Source organism: Parus major, chromosome 2 (genome assembly GCF_001522545.3).
Source record: "Parus major isolate Abel chromosome 2, Parus_major1.1, whole genome shotgun sequence".
Classification (NCBI taxonomy): Eukaryota; Metazoa; Chordata; class Aves; order Passeriformes; family Paridae; genus Parus; species Parus major.
In genome coordinates, this window is record NC_031769.1 from 62170777 (window position 1) to 62186370 (window position 15594).

Consider the following 15594-nt stretch of genomic DNA (forward strand, 5'->3'; position numbering starts at 1 on the left):
AAATAGTAAGGGCAGCGTCTCTGAAAAAAGGGACAATTTGGCATTTGCAGCGTATACAAGATGTCTTCATACACTTTCCTGATTCCTTGCCAGTAACTATTCAAAAAAGACCACTTAACAAGCAAACAGGTCTTCAGTACAACAAATAATAAAAAAGAGAGCAAAGCTTGTGCTATTTAAATATCATGAAACATTCTGCTAATCATGCACAGATGGAAGTACAGACGCTTCTGCCAGACGCCTTGTTCAGAAACTTTGCTCTATTTTTAATTATTTGATGCACAGAGGACCTGTTTGCTGATTAAAAGGGCACTGCCTTTAAAAGCACTCCATCAATATGGAGTCTAGCCTTGTTTTTAAAAGAGGACTTTAAAAGTAGTAACTCATACCTCCAAGCTCCCTTCACCAGTTTTTATAATCCTGTAACCATGTGGTTGGGGGTTTTTTCAGATGTTTTTCTCACCTCGAGAAACAGCCTACATACAGGAAAAGTGAAATTAACTATACTCAAGCTATTGTTAAATTCACTGAGTAAATCAATTTGGAAAATGTGTAGTTTCCTCTCATATCCCTTAGTCTGTTTCTTTTTGTTGTTACTTAAAACAAGAAGAGATATCAGTTTCCAGATAGAAGTTAATTTTGATGGTTTTCTGTTTAGTCAAAAGCCTCCTTTTTTTGAGAAAACATGCCAACTCCAGAATTATCAACCAAAATATTTATTAAGCTGTTTGGGTTTTTTAAAATCTACTATAACCACAATATCATTCCAATAGTCAGTTCATGGCAAAACTATGCTGACACACGCAAAAAAAAAATAATTTAAAAACTCCTTTTACTTATTTCCACTTCACACTTTAAGTGAACTTCACTCATTCGGCGGGTGCTTCATTCCTGTACTTCTCCATAGAAGTTCAGGAGTTTTTCCCTCTCTGAAGAGCCCCACTCAAAATGCCTACTATGTCACTTTTATTTTCTTTTTCTGAATGAAGTGCTTTTCAAAAATTCTTTTTTGATTTAACTTACATTTCACAACCTATTACTATAGAACTTTATCACTGGAGCAAAGTCACAGTAGGAGAAGTGATGATGAGGAAGCCCAAAGTACTCAAGCTGCTACTTTTGACTCATCAGTATGACATGTGAAAATGGTACATTTTTTTAATTTACATTAACAATTTGAATTATTGCTGCTTATACAGTAAAAGAATCCTTTGATTAGAAGATCACATGGTATGATAATAAAGTAATAGGTTCTCCATCACTTTATGAGCAAATGACCCAAAGATTGTGGCTCCTGGCTCACGCTCAGGTTTTTTTTAACAATGCCAGCATGTAACATTTTACAAACAAATATATGCTACTGATTTGTTAGAGATCAGCTGACAAGCCTAAAAAGCAAGATGTCTGCTGAAGGGACACTGCAGCTGGAAGCCAGGGAAGACTGGCAGGGGCACACGGACTGAAAATCCAATGTTCAGCCAGGGAAACAGGCACCCACAGAGAAGCTTCAGAGAAAAATAATGGTCTTTTCCCATGAGGAGAAGCGGAAGGCTGCATGGAGTGAAAGGCTTGTCCAGGCAGATCATTGGGGTTGCAAAGCTCAGAATCCAGCTATGACTAACTAGGAAGGAAGAGAGGTAGATGAAACAACATTCAAATTTGCATTTCTGCAGAAAACTACTGAGGTATTCAAACACTCTAAGCAGAAGGGCATTTTAGACAAATAGAAAAACACATAGAATTTAAACCAAAAAAATGGTCTACAAAAAATCTAAGTACTGTGCCAGTAACAAAGCCAGTGAGGGAGCAGTGTACAAGTAGGTCAGATACACAGCAGCAAGAACTGCTGAGCACAGGAGAATCTTGGTAGAGAAGGTGGTGGGGAGAAAAACTAATTGGTCAGCAACAAGAGAAAGAAGTCTGGAAATGGTTAAAACAGAAGAATAAAAAGGAAAAATACTGTTTGAGCTATGTAAAGAAAGATTAGTCTTATTCACCAACACTTCCACCTGAAGAACATGAAGGAAATTAAGACTGATGACATTTGACTGAGGAACAACTTTCAGTCCCTCCCCACTTGAAGGAAAAGCCAAGTGACTGCTCTAGTCCCACCAAACAGTGTCTGATCAGCACTGCTGACCTGTCTGCAAGAGTTCTGAGTCCAGAGCCTCAGACACACCCCAAAGGCCCCAGACTCTGACACACCACATTTACACCTACATGGCTCCACTGAAATCACCCAGGTAAGTACAGAGGTGGGAACCTGACCCCTTATTTCACCACGGCCTTTGGCTGAGCACCCTTCATGTTAAATATGGAGAGCAGCATAAAACCACTGGTTGCTGCAGTCCAGGTTGCACAGCATTACTGGTTTCATAAAGACACCCTGTCTGAGCTGCATAAACAGCACCAAACACTCCAGCCAGCCAGCTGACAGCTCAGATGAACGCACTTCATAGCAGAGCTGCACACATAGCAGAAGTGTGTCTTAGTTTGCATTTCTCCCATTCCATACAGCCAACATGACATTCACCAAGTTTGACTCCTTAGGTAACAGGGTTGTACTCGATTGCTGATGTTTAATGTATTTCAGATGCTTACCTTCTACCCACCTCAATTTTCCTTAGGGCTCTTTCTCACTGTACACTAACAGATAACAACATCTGGATAGTAGCCTCATGTAATGAATGTCATACTTTCACTCAGGAATTACTTTAATTTGCTCAGTCACTACACATCATATTCCCTCCTGCTACTGAGGTGAAATCAAACCAGTGGTGACAAGCAAATGGCAGGACGCATCTGCGCTGGCTGTGTCACTCTCACACCTGAAGACCACGCACCAAACATGAGTTACTCTGTCATCTTGTGCAAATGGAACAAAATGCAGACTTTCACTCTTTCAGTTCTTCCACTATTGCAGTATCACATCTGTTTTATGACACTATCTAATGCATTTGTGAGCTATCCAAACACCATTTAGTGTAATTTTAAACTATAGATTATTTGACTGTAAGCTCCACCATCATCCTCTTTACCTGTAAAATAGGACACAATGTGTTACACATACTCACATGTCATTTACCTCCCCCCAATTTAATTAATCCACTGTCAAGCTCACAAAGGAAATCACAGGTGATTTCCAAGACTGTCATTAACAACAAAAATATCAGGGCAGATCGCAGCAGAGATCCAAGAAAGCTTAGCAAGAGTGGCAAGAAGGAAAAACAAAACACAACCCTGATTCAAAGAGGAGACAGACAAGTTCTAAGCAGAGAGGTGCAGCAGCTTCTCAGTTCTGCAATCAAGGAGAGGCAAACACAAATCGTTTGAGCAGACCAGCCAGGTCACCCTTAGCTAGCCCATCAGCAAGTGTTACTTCCAGAAGAGTCATGTTAAAAGGGTAGCTGGTGGGAAAAAGGCAAAGAGAATCCAGAAGAAAGAAACACATTATCTAGGATGTATCAGGCTCTCATTGTAATAAAGCAGAGAGAAGGTACCATTTTATTTGGGTGCCAGGTAGAGAACAGCAGTGGTCAACAGAGAAATCTCCACTGTATGTTAAGTGAGTTGGGTTTTCTTTGGTTTCAATCTGAGTCCAAATTTTAATACATTAGCATGTAATTAAAATCTTGTGTTAACTGAAGATCATGGTCACAATATTCAGATGTTAATGCTTTACTTCCACAACTATTGATAGAAATAGTACTACTGGCATGTATCCATGTGTCTGGGGCCAAACACTTTAAAGTTCAATCTTAGACACCTCTGAAGCAGGCAGATCCATCTAAATCAAATTCTAATAACTCTTTGGCTCCCTCTGGAAAATAGATCTGATAGCATGGCTCAGGATGCAGGTCCATCCACAACAGCTGTAATGGTTTGTGGAAGGATTTGTCAGGTGACAAGTCCTTTCATATCACAGGTGGGGCATCCCAAGAGAGTCGTATTTATTTTCTGATTCTTACAGAAGATTTCTATTTTCAGCAATACCTATACAGCACTACCTGAGACACCTTGAGTCATTAAAAAATTAAATAGAATGAAAAATAGATTTTAAAAGTTTAAAAAATGGTTCAGTGACCTTCTGTGAGGTTTTGACTCCTTGTGTTTTTATGCTATTTAAAATGCCTATTCACTACATTTTATAAAATCTCAAATTGTATTTGTTTTTTTTCTTCTTGCATCTTTGCTTTTAAAACATGACATATTCTTAAAAAAAAAAAATCCAAAAAGAAAATTGGAACTTATTTTTGTATTATTTTTTTAATATAGTCTCCCAAGCTACTTTGTATCTGTGTGCATATTTGCTGTAACTATGTTCATATTTGAATTCTGTACTTCAAGCCATCTTTGATCAACTTGATTAATATTCCTTTCAAAAGATTTTATAGCTGGTGTACTTCATGAACACAATTAAAGTAGATTAATCTGTTCTGAATTATATGTTTCATAAAACTACTGTTCCTCTGATTAATTTTACAAAAACACATGTAACTATGTACAAATGAGTTTTTTCTCATTGATAAAACAATCCTGTTACACAGCTTCCAGTACTGGGCAAGCGATATCATTGTGAATATCTAATAAATCAGCAAGCCTGATGATGCAATTGTCATGTGAGCTAATACACAAAATACTGTATTTTTATTCCAGTGAAGGAAAAAACAGCCCAATTCCCAGCTTATTGCACTGGCTCAGCTACAATGGAAATCTTCAGCTATCAGTATCAGTGGAATAATGCCACCATCTAGTCAAGTGACTGTAGATGATCCACAAACCTTTCTCCACTGAAACCAGTAAAAAAAAAAAATTCAAATTCAATAGCATGGTTGAATTTCAGAGACACTGGGACTAAACAGGACCCTCTGACTCCTGATGTGCAAGAGGGACTCACTTTGACCTTACCATGACTGTCATGAGCAGGCTGATGTCATTTCACCCCATAAATCCCCTTGCCTGGTGCTGTAGCTAAGTACTGCTGAACTTAGGTACCCTCTAGAAACACTGTGATGCTGTAATTAGCCATGAGACTTGTAATGCATTCACCAGCCAGGAACAAGGGTTGCTGTGGCCACTGGAGTAAAAGAATGTGAAAAGGGAGTGGAGAAGAATGAATAAGACAGGTAACAGCAGAGAAAACACAGTAAAAACTTACTAAAGTATCTCATATTCAAAGAACACAATAACCACCAGGAGTCAGCTAGACTATCAAATAGGTACTACAATAAACAGTGGATTTTTAAAAAAAAAATCCATTAAATTGATTCTTTCAGTGGAGAAGAGCAATGATACATAGAAGGTATATCTCTGACATAAGTTTCTGCTTCTAAGCATCTAAATTACATTAGGTTTGGTGTTTGTGGTTTTTTCAAGAAATTACATATTTAACATTCTGCTTGCAGTGCAACAGTAATCTAAACCCTTCCTTTAGTTTTTGGCAAATGCTGTGCATCACTCACGTTCAACTTATCGTTAATTGTGAACTGTTCATGTATCTTAGTGTGGTTTCAATGCTCCTATGGCAAGGCTAAACAGCATTTCAGAAACAATGATATCCCTAGGCCCATGCTGTAGTTTCTGAAGCACAGATTAAGCATGGTATTCTGCTCAACAAGCTCATCACTGTTAAGTAACTCATCAGAAAATAAAGAGGGAATTATCAAATGGGAATTGCCAAGTAATTAGTTCTCTGAAGCAGATGACATACAACTGTTAAAGGGAGGGGCTTCCCTGCTAGTCATATGTCAAAGTAGAGCCTCCTAATCTGTAAATAAAAATTCAGTACATATGATTAGTGTGATGGGTATTTAACTGCTAGTGGTACATGGAGAATAAAGATATACCTATTTCTACCACAATAATCTACTAGGATTTTTTTCCCCTTGAATACCTTGAAATTTGAAAGCATTCTGGGTCTACTTGCTGTCAGACTACCTTGGGAAAGCTGTGAATACAGCACAGTACCAAGCAGCAAAAGTGTTCAGGGGTTTTGTATATATTACTATAGACATTCGAAAATATCACTTTCTAGTCAGCTGCTACACGTGCCACTGAAAAGGAACCACACCAATGAGAAAACATTCAGTAGCACAAAATTTCTGAGCACAGTAAAGGAGGATTAAGCCTGCTTTTCGTAATTATCCTTCTCCATTAAAGGCTGACTTTCTTTCAAGTAGCTGGCCTCACAGAAATGTTAGCTGTACAAAACTACAAAGGCCTTCACACGTGGGTACCTGACAAACAAAAATGCGGTAACAGTCACAACCACACTCCAATACAAGTGAGAAACACTTTGACATTTGTGCTTTTTACAGAGCAAGGAGTGACTCGGTAAATCCTGAAGTCAGGTTTACAGTTAGTTCCAAAATAAGTAATTGATGAGAAAATAAAGAGGCAATTATCAGATTTGGGGTTTGCCTCTATCACAGAGTCCCAACATGAGAAACATTAAATCCAGACGTTGCCACCTAGGCTAATTTCAGGCCAAAATTATAACCCTGGTAATGAGGACTAACTTTTTGCCAAAGGCAGAACCCTGGTTTCAAGGCAAGGCAAACCCCACCAGCACATCCCTGCCCAACACACACAGCCAAGGGAAGGGGCAGCAGAAGGGCACACACAGATGCTCAGGCTTGCACACAACTGCACATCACATCCCGACACCTCACCACTTCTCGGCCCCCAGCACACAGAAGTTCTCCATCTACTCATACACTAATATCCAAAAGCCCACACTTTTAAAGGAATGCTATCAAGTTGTAGTATGTAGGACAGCAAGTCTCATTCCATTTGTAGATACACCTTTTAAAAACACCAAGTTAGAAGGTGAATCAAACCTCAGACAGTGCCTTATATCACATTATGAATGTCAGCCTTGTGTTTTTATGTAGGCATACCACTACACCCAATGCCATTTATGATTCAGACCATGTTATGAAACTTTCTATCAGTCAGGCAGCAGGCCTTCAGTATCTGCTGTAGGAAGAACAGAGCAAAAACATGAAAGGTTATGGCTGAGGTGAGGAGATCACAAAGCCTCGTTTTTAAGATATCTGTCAGCACTCACATCACTTCATTTACCTTTCAGTTGCTTACACATTTACAATTAAAAAAATTAAAATGATTCCTAATTACTATCAGTTATACCTAGTTCACAGTTCCATTTCACTTGTGCTGTTAACGCATTAGAAATATCCATTGCCTACCTTCTTTTAGCCCTACAGCTATTGTAGACCTTTGTAAACAGCATGAGGGAAGAAATAAAACCAGCTATGATAAAAGGACACTGATATGACAACCAAAAAGCTACCACTGCACACAGTAATATAGAGACAGATTAGTTCTTTTTATGTTCACTGTTAAGTATTTTAAAAGGGCAGACTTGCCTGTTTAGAGAGAACAGTAGCCAAAAGACTGCATAAAACAAAAATTATGTCCTATGTAAAAAATAAGCAATATTAAGTAGTATACAGACATACTTACTGAAAATTCAGCCAAAAAAATTTCTTGCAAATGGGCTGCCAGCCATAAATTCATCCCAGTACTATGATTAATAAATATCAAGTGACTTGACAGTAGAAAAGATTAAAAAGAGCTCTTTAATTGTTAAAATGTCCAGCATCTCATGCAAAACCTTCTCAAGACAACTGTATAAAAGAAAGCATTGAGTCATTTGCCTACGTGGAAGGAGGCAGTGCATGCTCTGAACAAATAACAATAACTCCGTGTTTTGGAGAGCAGCTAGAATTAACTAAAAATAAAAAAGAAAGAAAACTGTATCTATTTATTTATTTTCATTCTACTTTTATTAATACCCATGTCCTTATCCAGGCAAGATGCTTAACTGGCCCTGCAGAAAATGCTGCTTGAATTGGAAGGGTAAGCACACCTGGAGAGCTGACACACAGCAGAGATGTTATCCGTTGAAGCCACACAATTCCTCACTCACACGAGTGAAGCCATGAATGCACATGTAGGGGCATTAGGCCACAAGAACAGTTTCTGAGATCTGTTTTGGATGCCTTCAAACGAGTCCTGTGTTCTGTCCCTCTGACAGACTCCAGGGTCATAGCCCAGGTCTGCCTAAAATGAAGCAGGGCAGTTGCCACCTTCATCCCAAAGCAAATGCAAAAGCCAGAAAGATGATGGGTGTGAGTATGAAATGCTGTATCTGTGGCTGCTCCCTGCACAGTGCCAGCTCATGTTTCTTTCCCAGGTTACTACTGTGAGCTCCTGTCTGTTTCCTCCAGTAAAGTTTGTAAGCAGGCAGTATCTATTCCAAGAACTTTTATTTTACTAATTTAGTTATACAGTGGGCCTGATTTTGATCATTCCATGGAGAAAATGAGAACTAATGAGGTCAACAGAGGTGCCACCAACCCAGTGCCAAAAAAGTCCAACAACAAGAAGTTATATCAAATCTAACCTAATCTAAGGTCCACAAATACAATACTATACTTCAAGCTGAGCTGGAATAGGAAAAACAGCAATTTAGTACTATATTCTTCATGCCTCTGCACCAGACTTAACTAGGTTACATTTTTTATCTAAATGTTTGTTTAACATCAAATATATTCTCTCTTGTGTAATTGCAGAAAATACCAGATGCTAAAATATCCAAGGTGACTTAGCAATACATTGTGAGTAACACAATTTGATTATTCACAGGACTTGACCAATGTCCTATAAACAACTACTTCTAATTAAGAGATATAAACTTTTCTAGCAGTAATCACTTCTTTAAAAAAGCCACTTTTATACTTTTATACCAAGCTAATCCTTAAAAAAAAATAAAATTAAATGCTTTGTGGAAATGATAACGTCATAGCAAAAAAACTCCTTCTATTTCATATCCCAAGCCAATAGCTACTACCAATTCAGTTTTCTTCCAAAACAGGAAGACAAGGTGTGTCAGCACAGGGGCACTTTGTGTGGTTTTTCACTCTCAAGAAACTCTTATTGCTCTGAAGTTACAGTACCCTCACCATTCAAGCTCATTTGGAAATTGTAACAGGCATGTCCTTGCATGTAACTACTTGCCTAGGCAACTTCCCTCTAAAACACAGCACCCTTCCCCGTAGCCACAATAAAATGTAAATGATGAGCTGCATACTTTATGACATGCTGTATGCATTAAAAAGTTATTCTGCTATGGAGACTTTCTGATCAGCCCTGCATACATAAGAACACTACTGCAATTAAGCTTTCAGATTGTAAATTTTAAAAAGAAACCCTTTGATTTTCTGCAAGCAATCACTATATTTCATTCTCTTTTCTTTAAAGACACAGGCAATTTTATTATGACCCTTTATCTTTTTTTTTCTTAAAGCATTAGCAGCATTGCCAATCCCAAGCACTTAAAAATCATAGAACAGGTCCAAAAAACCAGGCTGGCCTAATGACAATCAGATTAAAGAAATAAAATAAAAATTTATGTTCTTTTTATTGGCAGTATGATTGTTGAGTCTTGGGACTTGGTCTTTTCAAGTTATTTTCCACAACCATATGGGAAGGAGAGATTGAGGAAAGGGGCAGCAGCAGACTGATACACGTGCACTGTTACATCTTGTCTGGCCACAGCATTTCAGGGAGGAAAATCAGAAGAACAGAAAGCATTCCTCAAAATAGAGCAAAAGACACACAGATACATCAGTAGTGACTAATTATCCTGGGAACTATTCTAATGCTGGACAAAGTTTAATGCACAGAAGAAACTCAAGACAGTGGAAAAGCCAAGTAGGCAACAAGCAACCAGAATCCTGAAAACGTTCATAAAAGTGAAGGAAGGATTTATACAATTTTACATATGGCATTTTATAACAAGAATCAAAGTCTGCCAACTTTTCCATTCATACTAACATATTCCAGTAACTGAATATACTCTGACCTCAGGTGAGCATAAAACCACTCATCTGGAACGCACTTGTTCTGTAAGTCACTGAACTGAGTCACCAGAGTTAAAGGCATTTTTCCGAGCAGAGTTTCTCAAGGACCTCTACTGCCAGGCAAGGGAAGTACAAACCTATCACAGGTAGGCAGTCACACAGCCACCAGGAAGGTGTCCCCTTTGCCTAAAGCCCAGAGCAGACAGTGTACACTTGCTGAAGGAAATAAAAAGCATTGTATTCTCACCTTATTGGCAGTGCATAACTGTACGGCGAAGACAAAAATGACGGTGGTCACTGTCCTATGGGGTCAAGAATAAATTCACAGCTTGTATTGCTTGCCCATCTGGCTTGGCCTGCAATGTGACTGTTGATCCAGGAGTTGAGGAGATGGAAACCAAAATAAAGAGAAACAAAAAACACAGTTAAGAGTCAACATTTCCAGTCATTTACAACATGCTAAGATATCCCAATGAAGACTGAGAGAGTCTGCTTCTACTATTACTCAAGCACAGATAAACTCTAGATTTAATCCTGCAGACAGAGCTCATACAGTAGAGAGCAGAGCCCATTTATTCAGTGTGTTCTTTTCCTAAATGTGATCTTAATGAGGTGAAGAATCATAAGCAAGTGGAGATGACTGTCTTCACTGCCAACAGAACATATTTTATGTGAGAAGCAGTAACATCCTGAAAACATAGTGCTGCAACTACTACTACTAGGTGAAAAATAATCACCTATTGGAATGTGACTTTACCTTGTATACTATTTTGTCCTTAGAGGTGGCACGCTACAGTCGATGCCTATTACTGCAAATTCCTAAATAATACAAACAAAGAAAAACTCTACCAATGTGGTTTTTTGTATTATTTCTGTGATTTTGCTCAGCAAAATCATTAAGATCCAGTACTGAACTTCTGCTGACATCACCTATTAAACAAAATACGTTTGGGTTTTTCACTTGGAATCTCACCAAATACTTTTATGACTTTCGGTACAATAAAAGGATTTAGTGGGACCATTTCTCCCTCACTGAGAATCATTTCTGTTGTTTCAGTTTATGAGCATACTTACTTGTTCCTATTTAGGGAAGGATTTACACGCATACTTAACTCTAGATAGGTTCTTTAATCAATTCTCATTCAGCAAAACCCTCACTGGGATGTGTACTAAAGTAACTTTGCAGACTGGGACCAATGCACACATACAGATTTGCATGTGTTCTACAGTCACTTCAGACTACAGCTTTGAGAGAAAAAAAAAAAAGCCATGAAGCATTACATTCTCAACACATGCACAGAGATCAAAAAGGAGCTACGGTCATAGATCTAGTTTTTGACTTTGTGCAAAAATCAGAAATCTACAAAGTTTCCTACATTTTAAAATGTTAGCCATGCATCACCTCAGCCAAAAACATATAAAAATCTTCGACTTACTCATATAAAGAATGTGAACCACTGAATAAGACTTCAAAATACAGTGCCTTTGACCAAATACCTATTTATTTATTTATCACACTTGGAGTCTTGCTTTAAAGTAAAATGAAAGGATGAGGTCTGGATTTTCACTTTGCAAAGCTTAGGCTATTGAAGTCACTGAAATACAGCAAGTCAGTTCTTTGCCATGAAATATTTACCTGTGCCAAGTCTGCCATACTTCTGTTTCATGTTCTAATTATACCTTTATCTGGTGACGCAGAGCTGGTTACAGCAGTCTCAGAAGAGACCTACAACTAAACCTGTTATCTGCAACCTCTGAATTGTACACACTGTACCCGTACAGTTCTCCAGAGCAGCCAAATCACTCACAACCTGTGTGGTTATAGCTGAGGCTGTCACACAGCCCGACTTCTCTCAAGCATCACCAGCGTCAGCTGCCTCGCACGCTGGAGTAGGTTTGCAGCCAGCCAGTGCTTCAGACCATCTATGCAATCCTGACAAGCACTTCCTTTACAGCCTGCCATACTTTTTTATTGCATTTCCCCCTCAATTAGTACACCACAACAAAAGCAGTGTGTGTATGAACAATGACAATGATAATCCTGACTATCATCTGCTAAAATACGCTGCTAAACTTCAGCAAGTGGAAAATTAGGCCTTGATTTTGTTTTACTAGCCACGTTACTAAGACAATTATTTTAAAATTCTAACGTTTAAATCCTTAGCTGCTTTTCAGGTGACTGCATTCAAGTGTCTATTTTCTTAATTAATGGGAAACTAGGCCACTGGATCTATTACATAAAAAATTTTTGTTAAGTGAAATTCCAGGTCTCTTGTAAATGTCTTTTAAAACAAAACTAGTTTTTTCAACCTTTTTAAATAGATTCAATCAGGCTAGAAAACCAAAGTTGCACTGTTTATTTTTCAGAAAAGTTTTTAAACTATGTATATATGGCCTTTTTGAAAATAATTACTTTCTAACACTCTTAGTCACAGGTAATTTGTATTACAATAAAATATGTATAAGCAGTATGCAGCACACAAAGGCTTACACTACAGGAGTCATCCTGATCCTGACTATTCCACTCTCTCCACTCAGTCCTCCTAACAAGCTCTTCTATATCAAGCCACCGCCTCAGAATGGAGGCCCAAAAACGGAGGCAGCTGAACAGAGCAGAGAATATTCTCTCCTAGCCAGAAGGGCAAGTTAGTTGAGGCATCAAGGAGCTGCACTTCAGTGCAGGAAATTGCCTGCAAATACCCTGTCCCCTCACCCCTCCAAGAAGAAACACTCCTGCTCGACAGGCAGGCTGAGACCTGCAAACTCATCCCACTAAACCCAAGACCACCGCTGCCTGTCACCACAAGAGCTGAACCACTAACAGGCATTTCTCATTGCCTCCTCCTCCAACTCCAGTGCCTTACCATCAAAGTGATTAAAATATCTATTTTACTGAGATATTTCTGGATTGCTTTATGTTCCAGCCTGGTACTACAAATGCTCAGGAGCTGTGGGTGCTGATGATTTCTCATCACTGAGACACAAAATCCTCTGGGCCAAGTTCAATATTAGTGTAAGTGCACCCAAGATTAGTGACTGGAGTAGGGGTGTTACCCACTTCTATAGACACTTAATGCAGCTCCTTAATCAGGCAAAAATCCTATTTAAGCCCACAGTGCTTTTTACCATGAAAAGCAATATAGAGAAAATAACAGTGATACGCAGCAGATCACTTTCTGAGCTCGGTTACTCTACTACATGCCTGGATTATGTCCAATAAATGGAGTTATTTGAGATATACACCCATGTAAGTGGCTCACAATCCCATCCCCTGGAGTTGCTCCAGATTTATGACATTAGAACACTGTGCCAAATTTGGTGCTTTTAAAAAATTATACCTACATTTATGGAAGCGGCTTAAAAGAGTGATGTTTGAACAATAAGAATGAAGACAAATATACATTGCTTGGTGAAACGTGTTTTTAAGAGCAACATGCAGTTCAAAGCTAATTATATTGCATATCCTTTTTACGGTATTATACAATGTGTCAGAAAGTCTCCTGCTCCATGGCTATAATATTTTGGTAAGCCTAAATGCAAAAAAATACACCCATACAGAAACAAAGTGTTTGCTGAGGCAAAATTTGTTTTTAACAATTCTATAATATTATAATATTATTATTATAATATTTTGTGATAATATCTAAGGATATTATCACAAAAAACTGCAGTCAGCTTTCATGTAAAAAAAGGGCCTAGACCTTGCTAAGAACTATGAGGAGGCTTAACAAAGCCAGAGTGACAATACTGACATCAAGTATCACCAATTTTCATCTTACCGGCCAGAGGGTGTAAAGTATAGTACAGGAGTGGAGAATAACAAGCCTCTGGCCTACGATGAGAATGCTGGAATGGGAATTGTTAACAAACACTGCTGCAGCCACCAAACAGTTAAACCAGACAGACAGTGGGGGGTGGGGGGGGGGGGGGGGAGTGAAAAAAAAAAGAGGAAAACTCTAAAGAAACTTTCACGCTAGCTTGTATAAGCCAAAGCATTTTTACTAAGTACCGCACCTTCATTAATTTGCTAATAATACAGGCAAGTGGAACTGACGATTTAGCTGACCTGCTAACCGTGCCACGTACGGTCCCATCAGCCTGACATTCCACTGGGCAAAGAACACCCTTCCCGAGAAGTTCGGCCATTAGGAAGCCACCTCCGGCATCTTTCAATTTTCGGAAAGCTGGAGGCGGTGGCCGCGCCGGCCGTACGCACGCCACCAAGGCGGCACACGCAGGGCTGGCGGTAGCCCGCTGGGTCGCCCGCCAGCCACACACGCACCTGGCTGGCCGGTGACTACGGTGAATCCCGTCTGTTACCATGGCAGCCTGATCTAATTACATGACTGATCAGGGCTGGAGTAAGCGCGCTGAAAGCCTGCACCGCTGACATGTCGCTACATGATGAGAGAGACAGACAGACAGCCGAGCACGGAGGAAAACCTATCGACCTCTGCCTTACGTAAAAAGTGAGGAGATTACAGCCACCCTTTCAAAATAGCTGCTACCCGTAAAATACCGGGCCAGTTTTACGAACAAATTAGGTGCAATAAGGTACAATTACTACTATTATCTTGCAGCATCGCAAAAATAACTACGGCGCAATATTTTCCCTGGCCATTCTCAATTTCCCTCTCCCTCATTCATAACCTTTGTTCCATATGATAAAACTGCACCGTCTCTATCACCCGAACAGAAATAGATTAACGTGAAGCCGGGATTTTCCTTTAGGGGACGGTTTCATTCGAAACTGAAATTAAAAGTCCTTGACTTATCAGGGTGTCAGCAGAGTAACTCACTATTGCCTGACCGTATCTGACGCGTAAAGTAACCATTACTGCATAGAATACATAACCATAAGCGTTAAAGGTTAAAGTGTAAGCTGTGTTACAAAATATGAATTTCTTTACCATATGAAAGGGAAAAGGTCTCCGGCAAAGGTCATTTACCTACACACCCTTCCCGTTCTGCACAGAGAAATAATTTGTAAAGAGGAAGGTTTTACAAACCTAGATTTCTTCGTCTGGTCGTAAAAGAAATGCCTCGATTTTTTTCCCCAGTTCTATCTGGAGTTCGGGCTCATAGGGGAAAGATGCTGTTCGGAGGAGTCCCTATTACACAGCATACGGTAAACAAAATAAAAATAGCCTGTCGCTCTCGTTGTCTACACAGTGCATTATATAACGGGCTTCCGACTTGTTTTCTTTTCTATTATTACTCTTCAGTAATTCCTCCTCTTCAATAACATGTAAATCGCTCCCAATTCTGTCATTTTATTATTATAGCTATTACTATTACAGTAGGAGCTAACGCTTTTCCAGCACGCTTTAATTTAGACTTTAATATTCTCAGGAATCACATTGACGGATTCAGCACCCACAACCATACACGGGGTCATTTATTTGTTTTTCTGCCGGTAAATTACGATGCCTTAGGAGAAAAAAGAAGAAGAAGAAAAAAAAAAAAAAAAAAAAAAAAAAAAAAAAAAAAAAACCCAAACCGACAAAAACCAAAAACCAAACCACCAACAACCAACCTCAAAACCCCGCAACCCAACCACCCCCACCCGACCCGAGCAAACCCGGAGGCGGCGGGGGATCGGTGAGCAGCAGGAGGGCAGCGGCCGCCACTGGAGGCGAGCGAAGCCCCGGGGCGGCGGCGGCGGCGGGGAACCCCGGCCCCGCTTCCCCTCGGGAAGCCGCCAGCC

The 15594-nt window shown here is 39.5% G+C and overlaps 1 protein-coding gene across 34 annotated transcripts in view; it reads right to left on the bottom strand.

Moving 5' to 3' along the window:
- The window catches only part of ATXN1 (ataxin 1), a 383486-nt gene that overhangs the window by 218498 nt on the left and 149394 nt on the right, over nucleotides 1-15594 (bottom strand). For 33 of the 34 annotated variants that reach the window (XR_004495922.1, XR_004495923.1, XM_033512068.1 and 30 more), the window contains one exon: nucleotides 10135-10254. The gene's annotated coding sequence lies outside the window, so the exon portion shown is untranslated. Of the gene's footprint in view, nucleotides 1-10134; nucleotides 10255-14896; nucleotides 15247-15594 lie in introns of those variants that run through there. The other variant, XM_019005381.2, reaches the window with a different exon arrangement.